The sequence below is a fragment of the Aethalodelphis obliquidens genome, unplaced genomic scaffold, assembly GCF_003676395.1.
Source record: "Aethalodelphis obliquidens isolate GAN/ISIS:26980383/991018 unplaced genomic scaffold, ASM367639v1 scaffold20, whole genome shotgun sequence".
Taxonomy (NCBI): Eukaryota; Metazoa; Chordata; class Mammalia; order Artiodactyla; family Delphinidae; genus Aethalodelphis; species Aethalodelphis obliquidens.
The window spans coordinates 23,819,323-23,833,676 of NW_020837964.1; the positions used below are offsets into that span (position 1 = coordinate 23,819,323).

Below are 14,354 nucleotides of genomic sequence, written 5' to 3' on the forward strand. Positions count from 1 at the left end.
TTTTTATAAATAAAAACATTTTGATTTCTTTAGTTATTTTTAAGTGTATAAGGAGGCCCTGAGACCAAACTGTTTAAGAACCATGGCTTTAGGAAGGCATTTATCTTCCCAATTAGTTTGACATATAGTAACAGCAAGAAGTATTGCTATATCTTAGATATCATGTTGATAAAATAATTTATCACCAGCAAAATGTAGGTTGGATATTGAAAGCAGTAATGTATATAACATCTTTCATAGGATTCTTGGTATAGTATAGAGAGTAAGAGCTCACTAAATGTTGGTCATTGTTAAGAGCAGAATGAAAATGAAGTTATCCTCAGTGGAAACAGATTGACATTATAATTGACATTTCTAGGGTCTCATCAAATAAGGCTGCCTTCTCTAGAGACAGCATTTTGTCAGGACAGATCAAAGACTTGCCTTCTGTTAAATCCCGGGTATTGTTACTCTTTCAGAGAGGCATATGAGCAGGAATAGGGAATTAAGTATGTCACAGAGATAAAGGCGGGGGGCCCATCCAGGTCTTCCGGGGAGTGACACCCCGGTATAAGGACCAAGCCTGATGGGCTCTTTCAAGACAAGCCCTGCCTCTAGAAATAGGCGGATTAACAGAACACAGGGCTGCTAGGATTTAAATTGCACATCTAACTCCCATTCCTCTCACTCCATGTTTTTTCAAGCCAATTTTTGTGACTATTTTATTCAATTTTAGAAACGCTGCAGTAAAATTTGCTGACCTAGATGATGATGATAATAATGACAACAACAACTATCATTCCATCATTTCTTGAACTTACTTCCTCAGAGCTTGACACAGCATTCTAAGTAGTCACCCATGTATTTTACAAAACTTTCCTGTGTGGTTAGAAATTAGATTATCTACATTGTGCAAATGAGCAAATCAGATAGCTATTGTGTGTCTTTAAGCTTTAAGGACTTTACAACTAGTACTTGGTGGAGCCAAACTTTGAACCTTCGTTTGTCTGACACCAGAACCTCTGCCTTAACCACTGTGCCACACTCCAAAGCCTTTGGCGGACATCTTATTTTCACTGTAAATTAATGTATTCACATTCTTGTTAAGCAGGTGTCTTCCATGGGCTTGGCTAATGCTTATCTGTGCTGAAGCACCATTCTCTTCAGGAATGTGCTGACAGAATGAAGTTTCTGTTCCCACAAAGCTGAGGACAAAACCCTAAATCTCAGTGAATGTAGCCAGGTGAATGATATTTTGGAAAATTTAGTCATGAAAGTGAGGCTCTTGCCAGATAAGGATAACTTTGGCCTCCAGATTTCATTTCTGCTAGTAATAGGAATTCCTTACATTTCTCTTTTTATATTATATATTTGGTAAACTGATTCTTTATTCTTTACAACATTGAAGCCTCAAAACAACAATATGAAAATAAGCCAGGGCTGGTTGTATTAGCCTACATTTTAGATGATGTAGCTGAAAGTTAGAAAGCTTGAGTTGTTTTCTCAGGATCATTCTGCTAGACAGTGTAAAGTCATTTGGTAACCCTAAGACTTTTCATGAATCTGTAATTGGCATGTGCTTCACTAATATTCATTTTGCAAGAACAGATATGTACCAGATCAATTCTGGTAATACAAACTGTGAGGATGGTAACAATAATACCACCTCTTGGTCACTCTGTGTATTACCATCAATTTTATGGAGTAGTTATTTTATTTTATTTTATTTTATTTTTTGCGGCACGCGGGCCTCTCACTGATGTGGCCTATCCTGTTGCAGAGCACAGGCTCCGGACGCGCAGGCTCAGCGGCCATGGCTCACGGGCCCAGCTGCTCCGCGGCATGTGGGATCTTCCCCGACCGGGGCACGAACCCGTGTCCCCTGCATCGGCAAGCGGACTCTCAACCACTGCGCCACCAGGGAAGCCCCTGGCGTAGTTATTTTACCTAGGAACTGTATAAGGAGTGTCACACACACTTTTAAAGCAGGCAGAAATCATCTTGGTAAACACCTTGAAAAGTGTTAGCACATCAGAAGAAATTGAATTGAGAATGGGCGTGTTTCCACTGTCTTCAAGGGAGCAAGATGGCTGCTGCCCTGCTCCTTACACAGTGCTCATCCTCTCACCTCTCTGCAGACTGTCTTCTCCAAAGCACATAAATGCAGCCCTGGAGTTGTGCATGCTTGAGGCTCAGAAGTTAGATCTTGTTTTTAAGGTGCCAGGATAATGTTGGCCTGACGCTCCTCTTCATACCATAAGTAACTTGCATGGACAAAAGACTATTAACTTTTCTTAGTACAATAAATATTGAGATAAGAGACTGTTAAGTAAATAGATTATATTATCTTCATTTTATAAAATTGAGATATATGGAGGTAATTTCCTCAAGATCACTGAATGAGCAATTTCTAAAATTAAAATGTCTACCAAGTCTGTCTTTCTACATCAGTAGACTATATTCAAGTTAAGAGCACATGGACTCCTTGCAAATAACTAAGTTTATTCTGGATATAGAGTCTCTCCTCTCTCTCTGACTCCTTTCTCTCCTCCCATGGAATCAGCCTTGGGTTTCTCAAAGGAATGCAGCTAATTTAAAAAGTTTAGGGCTTCCCTGGTGGCGCAGTGGTTAAGAATCTGCCTGCCAATGCAGGGGACACGGGTTCGAGCCCTGGTCTGGGAAGATCCCACATGCCGCGGAGCAACTAAGCCTATGCACCACAACTACTGAGCCCACGCGCCTAGAGCCCATGCTCTGCAACAAGAGAAGCCACCGCAACGAAAAGCCCGCGCACCAAAACCAAAAGTAGCCCCCGCTCGCTGCAACTAGAGAAAGCCTGTGCGCAGCAACGAAGACACAATGCAGCCAAAAATAAGTATAATTAATTAATTAAAATAAATAAATAAAAAGTTTATATCGGTCTATTGCTGAAGTACTGGGTCAAGCCAGATGTGAATTTCAGACCTTGTTTCATATTTGAAAACAATAAAGTTACTTCCTTTCTTACCAGAGTTAAAGCCTAGAAGGCAGAAAACAGTAGAACTCTCCTGCATTAATGCGAGAGCATTTTTAAACAATTAGATGCCTATAATACGTGATGTCAAAACATCTGGCAGCAGAAATGAAAAATTAAATCAACTGGAATTTATCCACATACAGCCAAGCAACAGACGTGGGGGAAAGGCTGGATGAGTATCTCAACTAATTTTGATAAATTCCAGGAGAGATAAACCCTAATTGTCCACTTATTAAGTCTTTGGAATCATGGGTCTAATGATAGTAATCCCATCTGAAGGTTGGGTGCCAACTGAAGTGTCAGCTTGCAGCATTTGAAGATCACACCTTTCTTGGTTTCTTAATTCTCAGATGGCTTCATTCTTTTTTTTTTTTTTTTTCTGAAAAATCGTTTAGTTTCTTAGATCTGTTTGAGATTTAGGCATTTGATTTAAGCACTTGATTCAAACAACAAAAAGCTCTTTAAAAATCACATTATTCCTGCATTCTTATATCTGCCTTACTCACCAAGGTTGGTAGGGTCATAGTTCTACTGGAAATTTTATTTGAAGAATCCAGTAGAATAATGATGATGATCTCTTAATTTATCCAGATTACAGCTCTTTACATGTATTTCATTAATCTTTGCAGCATTTCTCTGAAGTATGTAAAGGGCAAGTATTATTAGACCCATTTTTCAAGTGTAGAAAACAAGATAAAATGAGATAGAAAATCATTTTCCTAGGATAGCAATAAGAGCCTTGACCAAACCACCTCATATATGTAGTTGCAGTATTGCTTTGAAAACGTGACAAATGCTAGCTAGTTAATTTACTTGGAAATTATTTCTTAAACTTGTAAGATGAGTTATTAGTGTGTGTGTGTGTGTAGATCTGTATCTATATTTATATTGTGAGGGGAAGAGGAAAGGGAATTGTTTCTACACATTACAATAAGCATTGGAGTTGAGGTCTATCCCAATGAGGCTTTTCCTATAGACCTACATCGTTGGAAACACCTCACAGGATAACTATGTGGTTTCCTTTACTCACAGAACTATGTGTTAAATCTGTGGGAAAGAACTACAAGACAGAGCTGCTAAATAAACTATGAAAAACCTAACAATCAAACTTTTTAATCATAGGTATCGGCATATCCCAAAGATCTGTACTATTCTAGGGTGTGATAGCTTAGGAATTAATATGATTTGAACTTAATGAATGTTTAGAGGGTGTCTTAAATTCAGAACCAGGCAGATCCATCTCCTCTGACCCTGAACATGGCCCTAAAGTAAATTGCTTGAGGAAACTGGATCCTAAAGATTACAGGTGGGGAATTTTTGAAGTGTGTCCATATTCCATTGGATATCAAAGAAGCCTGACTAAAAGAATTGTGCATGACTTGACATGACAACTGTGGATTGAGCAAAAGTTCTTTTTGGAAGGGCTATCTTGAAGATTATGACTCAGACATTGGAGGAACTAAGGTAGATTGGCAGTGGAAGGAATCAGAATGTGTGAAATTCCTTAAAAATGTATTGACTTTAAATAATTTTGCCTGTGTTACACATAATTTTTAAAATGCTTTACACTTTTTGTAAAATAAATAAATAAATAAAATAAGCATTGCAGAACTGAGAACTAATTTAAATTAGTCAATCCTCTCTTGGTCTATGTCATGCCACCTATTACCTTCACCGTGTCAGTTTTCTCTACCTTTCCTACCCAAAGCTCATGACACAACAGACTATGAAGACAGAGAATCTTTGGTATACTTCGTTCAGTGTGGAGACAAGACGAAATGTACAGCAACATTAATCAGACAGTTTATGGACACGTATAATGGTTATGCTGTGTCAGTAATTGGATGTGAATGGTTAACGATTCATGTAGATGGTAGTAATTAGTCTTACTTTTCCAAAGATAAACTGAGCACATTTGGAGCCATCTGTGGAGAAAGACAGGAAAAGAGTTGAAGTTGGGTAGTTCTCTTTGATTTGAATCTAAAACCCATTCCTTTCTCAACTGACTGCTCCTGACCTCTTTTCAATGCCCTTTCCTACTTCTGTCATCAAAGAAAGGAATTCTGGGAAGGTAGCATTTTGTTTGAATTCTGTCTAGGCCACATATGCGTTGTGTGACTATGGGAAAGCCCCCCCCCCCCATGTTTCTGAGCTTCAGCTTCCTTCTTTGTGAAACGTGAGTGATAATATCAACATCATAGGAATGTTGAATGATCTGAAGTAGAGAAGGCACCTAGTTAGCACCTAGCATCATGCCTGGTACTTTGAAATTGACAATTAGTTATATTCGATGTATTCATTCAATTGTTATAGTATATTGTTCACCCTAAATTATTCATCTTTGAATTTCCAGGGGCTAGCAGAAACTAGAGTATGATGCTCAAGGATACTAGTTGCTATTATTTTATTTATTTATTTTTGCTGTGTTGGGTCTTCGTTTCTGCGCGAGGGCTTTCTCTAGTTGTGGCAAGCAGGGGCCATTCTTCATCGCGGTGCGCGGGCCTCTCACTATGGCGGCCTCTCCCGTTGCGGAGCACAGGCTCCAGATGTGCAGGCTCAGTAGTTGTGGCTCACGGGCCCAGTTGCTCCGCGGCATGTGGGATCCTCCCAGACCAGGGCTCGAACCCGTGTCCCCTGCGTTAGCAGGCAGATTCTCAACCACTGCGCCACCAGGGAAGCCCACTAGTTGCTATTATTAATGAGGGTCTACCCTGCTCCATTAGCCGTGTGCTTTGCTGTTATAGATATAACTTTATTTATTATTTCACTTCTGAAGATTCTACAAAAATATACAGAATCCTAATCTATTCTCTCACAGCTTTGAAGCATTTTCTAGCTATGCCTCCCTATTTATTTGGCAAAAAGGATTAAAAAAAAAAACTACACCTCCCCCTGAAGTCCCTAAACCATCTACTCAATCTGAATATTGCTATTTTCTTGAAGTTAAACCCTAGACATAAAAATGATAACTGATTTTTTATGCTGTCAGTTGTGCATTCAGATAACACTTGGTTCTGCCAGCAACTTCCACAGAATTGAAGTTTAGAAGATAAATAGGCAGAAAAGCCAGTCAGAGACAATCAGAGGTTTCCCTTTCAACTCTGCCTCCCAATAGTATTATTTTACAGCTAATGTGCACTCTGTCGACTTGTAGTCTGTGCCTTGTGATGCACGTGGAAGGATCAATGGGGAGCCTTGGGGAGGAGGAGGACCAGAGCACGCAGACAGTCTGCAATCCCGAAACCAGAACATCCTGGGTGGTGTATCTGAGGTTCCTGTTATGAGCTTAGTGTCCAGAAAGTGATATGGTCAAAACTGCCTGAGTGAATAATAATATCTATTCTGACTCTGGAATGTGTGTCAGCAGTTCAGACACTCCCTGTTGTAAATAGCTGGAAACCAGAACTGGCCCACAGGAGCTGGACTAACAGATGAAGAAAGACTGGACAATCGAGCATCGTGCTTATGAACATAGGCTCTGGAGGGATGCAGACCAGAAGGATCATTTCTGTTGTCCCTTTATGTACTGTGCAAGCTCAAATCCTAGGCTCCTTCTAAGATGTGTCATCTTGGGCAACTTGGTTAATATCCCTGCCCCAGCAGGAAGTTGGTGCCCAAATGTTCTATCACTAGAAACAAAGCTGTATTTTCATGGGATGCACATACTACTTGTTCAGCAAATACACGAAGGCACCACTTCTTAAGCTTTTCTGTCCCTTTGAGTTAACTGGAGATCTTGTAAAAAGGCAGATTTGGATTCTCTAAGTCTGGAGTACAGATTCTGCATTTCTAATAAACTTGCAGATGATGCTGATGTTACTGGTCAGTGGAGTAAATATGAGCAGCAAGGCTCTGTTTAGTATATGTTTAATAGTTATCACAGAACAAAACTCTAGGCTAGTGTTTCTCAGAGTTCAGCACGCATCACACCCACCGGGAAGTGACTATTGAAGCACAGATTGCTTGTGCTTCACTGGGTCTGAGTTGGAGCCTGAGAATTTGCATATTTAACAAGTTTCCGAGTGATAGTCATACTGCAGTGTGTACCATAAGTTGAAAAGCACTGACCTAGGCGAGTTCCTCCCTTATTTGAAAACTTCTGTTAATAGTTTTGAAAACCATATTTGGTTTTTCAGTCTTAGGTAGATGATGATCATCAGGAAGTATTATTTATTTATTTAATATAATCATATATTTGTATGCAGTTGTAAATATATATATACATATATATGGAGAGTTCCTGTGCACCCTTTATACAGCTTCTTCTAATGGTAACATCTTGCAAAACTATAGTAACAGTGTCACAACCAGGATACCACCATCCATACAGTCTACCCAAACTTATTCAGGTATCTCCAGTTTTACTTGTCGTGTGTGTGTGTGTGTGTGTGTGTGTGTGTGTGTGTGTGTGTGAGAGAGAGAGAGAGAGAGATTAGCTCTATGCAATTCTATCACGTGTCAGTTCATGTATATACCACCACAGTCAAGACATAATGAGACTTTCATCACTCACCACAAGAATCTCTCCTGTTGTCCTTTTATAATCACTCTTTTAGTCAAAACCAATACATTTCCTTTAAAGACTGTAAGTTTCTAACAAGTCCATTTATAATACACTCCATTAAAAAAGAGCTACACTCCCATATCTCTTCACAATGAGCCCTTCTTGACCTTGGGAATCTAATGAAACTGCTATGGTCAATACTCTTAAGATTTTTAACAGAGAGGATCTGGGAGGTTATTCTGTCCTTAAAATCTTCACAGAGACTTTTATCTCTCTGAAAGTTCCCATGAGGAACCTCAGATCTTTCTGAGATAGTAACAACAAAGGATCATATTGTCCCAATCTGTATTTGATCGGTGGACTGAGATATTTCTTAACTTGATAATTGTTTTTCTCTGGAGAAGCTGCAAATGAAAAAGTTTTATTTTCAAACCCAACCAGTCTTGATGGAAAAATTCCTTCTTTAGCCAATGTGTCTCCATCCACATTTTGTTTAGTCAATGAGAAGAAGTGATGTGGTATTTTAAAAATTCTGCCTCTGCCTGGAATCTCTTAATCATCAAATTCATTAGGTACATTACCTTTTCTTCTGCATGACCTGCAGGCGACATGGTCAAAAATCTAGCCACTACATACAAGGGTCTCCTTTCCTCCAACTTCCAATAATACTTTCCCTATTTTCTTTACTATAAAACCCTGTCAACAGCCTCTTCACATCCTTTAGTCTTTTGACACTCTCCCTGGGGCCCTTTAGGCTTTCACCAGAGTCTTCCTAATTTATCTAGCTCCCGTCTGCCACCTGGTCCCAAAACCAATGCCACATGTTTTAAGTTTTCATTACAGTAGCACATTACATCCAGACACTAAAAATCTGTTCTGATTATCTACTGTTACATAACAAACTATTCCAGAACTTAGTGGCATAAAACAACAAATATGTATTTTACTCACAAATCTGAAATGTGAGCAGTGCCTGTCAGGGTCAGCTTGTCTCTGCAGAATGTGGTACCAGCTGGGATAGCCTGAATGTGGCTGACCATCCAATTCCAATATGACTCACTCACATGACTGGCACATTGGTGTTGGCTGTTAGCTGCCTTTCTAAGAGGTAGCCTGGGCTTCTTCATTGCTTGGTATCTGTGTTCCAACAGTGAGTATCCCAACAAAGATGGGAAGTGGAAGGTGGTAACTTTGTAAACTTGAGTCTAGAAATCGACATAATTCACTTTTTTCATATGCTATTTATTAGTAAGAGAATAGACATTCAAGAGAGTGGAACATATTCCCCCACCTTGCAACGAGAGGCATGTCAAACAATTTTGGGGCCATGTTTTAAAATTAACACACTAAATTGTTTCCCACAAAGGCATTATGTTACAAAGCACAGTTAACATAGTCTCAAACTACTTTTAAAATATTAAATAATACTATTAAAATTAATAATAAATGTTAAATGTTATTAAGTACTTCTTAAATACTTTTAGAGTTTTAAGTCCTAAAACTTTAGAGCATACTAAAAGCTGAGAACGTCTGTGTAGTTTCCTTATTACTTCATAAACCCTGTTAGGTATATTCGTTGTTGTGCTTTATCTTTGGATTTAAAAAAAAGTCCTTGTTTTAAGACTGGCCTTTTGCAGGGTAGCCAACTATGTGACCTTGGGATTGTTCCTCGTATCCACCAAAGCTTTTAAAATTTTTCTATAAAGAATATTAATAATATATCTTTTTCAGGGAAAGAGGAAGGATTTTATATTTGAACAGAACTCAGTTTGAGACCCTACACTGAAATCCAGAAATGTTAGGAGTCCTGAGTTTATTTCTTACAAGTAGTATTTAGGCCTCTTTAAAATAAAACAGTTTAAATGAGGAATTACATCTTTAGAATACTGCTATCAGAAATACCAGTTATCAATAACAATATGTGGCTATGATTTTAAACTTGAGGATACTGTTTCAGAATAAAATAATACAAAAACTGTATCACCCTAATACTACATAGATGTCTGGTATCTATACTATTTTGTCAACCCTTATTGCTCATCACTTTCACTTCAGATGAAGCGTGCGTGCAGTGTCCTAACTCTGGACCTTTTCTAGTTATATTATTTTTTCTTTCCTTGAATATCCTGTCATTTCTCTACATTTCCTGTTACTACTGTTCCTTCAAGATTTGGATAAAATGTTTCCTTCTTTCAGAAAGTACATATTTTGTCACAACTACATGGGAGTTCAGAGAAGGCAGTGATGATCTAATTTATAATTATAGTTATTTGTATATGTGCCTTCTATTCCCTCCCAGACTAATGTCATCAAGGGCAGAGACTACATTTTACACTTTTCTATAATCCTCATAGCTCATGGCATACAAAGTATCACAATGTAAGTGATTGGCAAATATTAATTCAATGAGCAAATAATCTTAATGTTACTTTTGGGATACAATTACAAGGTTTTTAAGCACATGCTTATAATACGCTAAATACTTTAGAAACAGAAAAAAAAAATCTAACCTATCAAGATATGGGGAAAGAAAAGGGCACAGAATTCTTGCAAATATTCTGAGGTGGGAATATATCAGAAGAGAGGTTTCCTAAGGAAATAAAATATCCTCCAAGAACACAGCAGTTAGTTGTATACTTTAAAGTTAATAACCCAAGCCTACTTCTTTGTTAAAACCTAGAATAGTTTTGCCTTACATTATCTCAGTCTCAGTATTCAAGAAAAAGATGTTGCTTAATTGTTTTTGCAGTTTGTCACTGTATGTGCAACTCTATCACTAAACCTAAGAAAATAATTTTGCTTGCTAACCATCCAGAAATCTGTGATTGAATACTTCCAGACATTAGCCATGCTCTCCCTTCAGAATCTTTGCAACAACTGTTTCCTCTGCCTGGAATATGCATCCTCTTGCTATAGTCATGATTAACTCCATCTTTAAGTCTTTGCTCAAATAAGCTCAACCCTTACCACCATCAGTACCAGATCTTCCTTATCCTGCTTTACTTGTTTTTATTAGCATTTAATCCTTTCTTACATACCATATAATTTAGTTATTATCATGTATACTGTTTATGAATTCTTCTCCATGGGTAGAATGTCTTATGCTCTAAATTGATATCTCCTCAACAGCTACAGAGTATCTGATAATAGTAAGTCTTCAATAAATATTTACTGAATGAATGAATCATTGAATAAATGAATGAAGGGAGAATATGTAAACTAGTACTAGACTGTTAACATTTATCTTGGCTTAAAGAGCATTGGCTAATACCTAATTCCATTGGATAATTAACTGGTAGTATAACAACATGCTTAGTTTCTATAGACATCTTCAAATATTTGAACTGGAAAGTTCATCACAACTCAATGCAATGTAATTACCTTTTTGTTTTCATAAAGTGTAGTATGAAGCATAGAGAGAGGAAATATGTTTCCTGCTATATGCCAACGATTAAACAACATGTTATTAATCCTAGGCTGACCCTGCACCCTAGTCCAGAGTTTCAGTTACCATAATCTTTTTATGCAACTACCCTATAAACCAACTTTTCACTCTTCTTATTCACTATGTTAATTAATTGTGTCCATTTGGACCTTTTAGTATATTGAGATGCTCAAAATGTGATTGGACAGTCTTTTATCTCCAAGATACAAGTATCATGTTTCTTTAAGCCAGTGTTTTTTTTATCTCTCAGACTATTTTGTTTTTTGTTTGTTTTTAATGGAGAGAAGGTAGAGGGTATTTGTGGCAAATAATTTCACCCCAGATACACTTCTAGAGAAGAATCCTTTCTGCTAGTGTATGACTTTGTAATTCCATTTCTGTGGTGTCTGTATCAAGCTAATATTTAAGGCAAATATTATATAACTGCAAGAGATTTGGATGTGCTTTGGAATGAGGCATGCATTAATTTCAAACCCTGTATCATATCTGTGTCTTTTAATTGTTTGACTTCAAGGATGTGAGATAGTTTCTCTATACCTTTGTTTTTGTCATCTGTATAATGGATACTAAAACTAACTGCATAATAAACACTAAACGGAACATCTATCATTATTAGCTTCCCTTTTACCCTGCCCTTCCTTTGCCTTCATTTTCCATATTACCCTGAGTCTATATTCACTGTTATTCATATGATGAAATGATTTGTTTAACTGCCTTAATACGTTAGGCAATTAATTGCCTTAAATACGATAGGCAATTAATTCTTTTTAGTTTTGAGCAAATTCCAACACTTTTCTGAGACAAAATTATAATGAAGGTTTATGTGCAAGAAATGAAAAGTTATAGAAACTTTTTATTCTCACATAGTTATGAAGAATCACCTGGATAGGCAATATTTGAAATGATAAAATTCTGAATTGCTCTCATGCACTTAATTAGAAGTAAATATGGATGTTGGGATGAGAAACTACACAGTGGAACTCATTAGCAGAGTTTTTATTTATTTATTTTTTCAGTAGAGGATTCTGGGAGCAATATCGTCACCAAATATTAAGAAATTAGTGGGGGGAAATCCTGAAATTATGTATAAATAAATCCGAGTCAACTTGCTTACAGGAAAAACAGTAATTTGTAGTACTGTGAAAGCATGACCTGTAATTTCAACGTAGGAACCAGATGAGGTGGAAAATTATTACAACAATTCCTAATTTAGTTTCACTGAGTCAACTCTGGATAAACTTTTACTAAATAAATTTGGTAGTTAAACATGAGTCAGAATAAAAAGAAATGTTTGTTTTAATTTAATGATTAGAGCAGATATAAAAACCTACCCCATATCCACCATCTGGTACTCCACTTGCCTTTACCACAGCCTTGTTCTATGACTGCATACTTGCAGTGGTCAGAAACTCACTACCTTTGGAGACTGATGAGTTTTTCTCTTGAGCAGCTGTGTTGGAAAGCACTTTAATCTTACAGTGAGCCAAAATGTGCCTCAAGGTATAAACAAGTCTTATTCTCTTCCCCTTTAGCCTAGTAAAATACAAAGTGTCTTGAAAAAATTGTTTATGTGACATGGTTTCAGTTCCCTGGAATAATGGCTAAGGAGAAAAATGTGCTTGTAGAATTAGGCACAGAGGTGACAAGACCTCAGAGGAAGTTGAGTCAGTAAGGAGGTAACTAGAAAATTTGGAGCAAAATACAACATGGGACAAAAACAAGACCTAACTCTTCAAATTCTGTAGTTTGCTTAGTGTTTTCATATATGATTTCATTCACTCTTCTCAGTAACTCTCAGATAGATATTATCTTGACTTTAGGGTAGCCTCTTATGTACCAGTTACTGTTCTATATCCTGAACACAACAGTGAACAAAAAAGTCTTATCCAGATGCAATTTACATTCTAGTAATGATAACCAGGGTTTGCCAAACCATAATACCTGCTTACCAGTTGGCTTAAAGTCTAAATTTCTACTGCCAGGGGGGATGCTAGGATAGAGTCTTTCTAGAATCAAAGCTTCATAGAATATATAAAAGTACCACAAGCATTAATGCTGTGTTCTGAACCCTCATAAGATTCATGGTATAGACAGAGGAAGATCTTTAAATGAAGAAGGGATTTTCTCACTACAATTCTTACCATATTGAACCTGATCAAAGCTCTGAAGTCCTTTTAAGATTTTTTTTTTTTCTAATAACAGTTTCTGGGCTCAAATCAGACCCACTGAGTCAAATTTTACCGAATGTTCTGAAATCCACAAGAATTTGAGAAAAAACTGCTGAAGTTTTTATTTTAGATGTTTCAAATGAACTGAATTTACTACCCTCTCTCAGTATTGTAGGTTATGGCTCGAATAGCCAAAATTCAATAAAATCATTTGTTCCCTCCATAAAAACGAATTCAAAAGAAAATTACATTCCCCCTGAACCGCGCCCCCCAATAGACGGTACCCTCCTCATAGCATCAACTGGCAGAAGTAGTCAAGGACATATTTGACCTTGGACGTTTGGAAGCTATTACTCTGATCATCACTGGTGGCCAACAGGCCTCTGCTGAGAGTAGATACAGTTTTCCAGGAATCATCAAGAAAAAGGTGTCAGTCTCATTTCATTTCCATATTGGGGATGAATGCACAGGGTCAAATTATTAGATTTTTTAATTAGAGAAAGGAGAGACTCGATTTCTGAGATAAGAAAATTGAGAAAAGAGGTTAGCACACCTATAACTTGATACTGCAGCCCCTGTAATTATCGTTTGTAAGCACTGAGCGAAAAGTTGAGTTCCAACATTAGTCTCTTTTATTTTACCTGGTTTTATTTTTGTTCATACATTTCATCTATACCTGAGAGTCTCCACCTCTACCCCCATTTATGTGTGAATATAATAGAATATGTTTTTGTTTGTTTGTCTTTTCTATTTGGTATCTCTTGTCCTAGAAGAGTATCTGGCACCTGGTAAATATAAGGTCAATATTTGTTGATTGAGTGGACGTTTAAAATTACAATTATTATTTGTTAAATGTTTATAAGAGGAAATAATCATATTACTTTAGCCATAGGGTTGTATAAAAAGGAAAGCATGATGCCTGAGAGTACGTGTTCAGTAAATAGCAGATAGTTTCTTAAGATGATGATGATGATAATGGTGTTCTGATGTGGCTGGCATAGATTATTATTATGGAGTAGGGTTTGGGTTTCCAAGTAGGATTTCACTATCAGTTTGAAAATGATTAATGTTCTAGAGGAATGTGCCCAAATGTAGGCATCAGTTAGGTTACTTTTTACACAAATAACTTTATTCGAAGATCTGCCCCAGTCATCCTAGGCCATGTCTGGAACAGACCACCAGAAACAAGTGGATTATTTGCAACAGCAAAAATGCAGGTGCCAACAACAGAACTTAGCATTT

The 14,354-nt window shown here is 37.3% G+C and overlaps 1 protein-coding gene and 1 non-coding gene across 2 annotated transcripts in view; both read left to right on the forward strand.

Annotated features, from left to right (window-relative positions):
• The window catches only part of CDH8 (cadherin 8), a 386,699-nt gene that overhangs the window by 272,278 nt on the left and 100,067 nt on the right, over nucleotides 1–14,354 (forward strand). The gene's annotated exons all lie outside the window — the stretch shown is intronic.
• On the forward strand, nucleotides 3,938–4,068 carry LOC113627421 (small nucleolar RNA SNORA18). Its single transcript, XR_003435542.1, has one exon. It is a non-coding gene; the product is annotated as a small nucleolar RNA SNORA18 (small nucleolar RNA).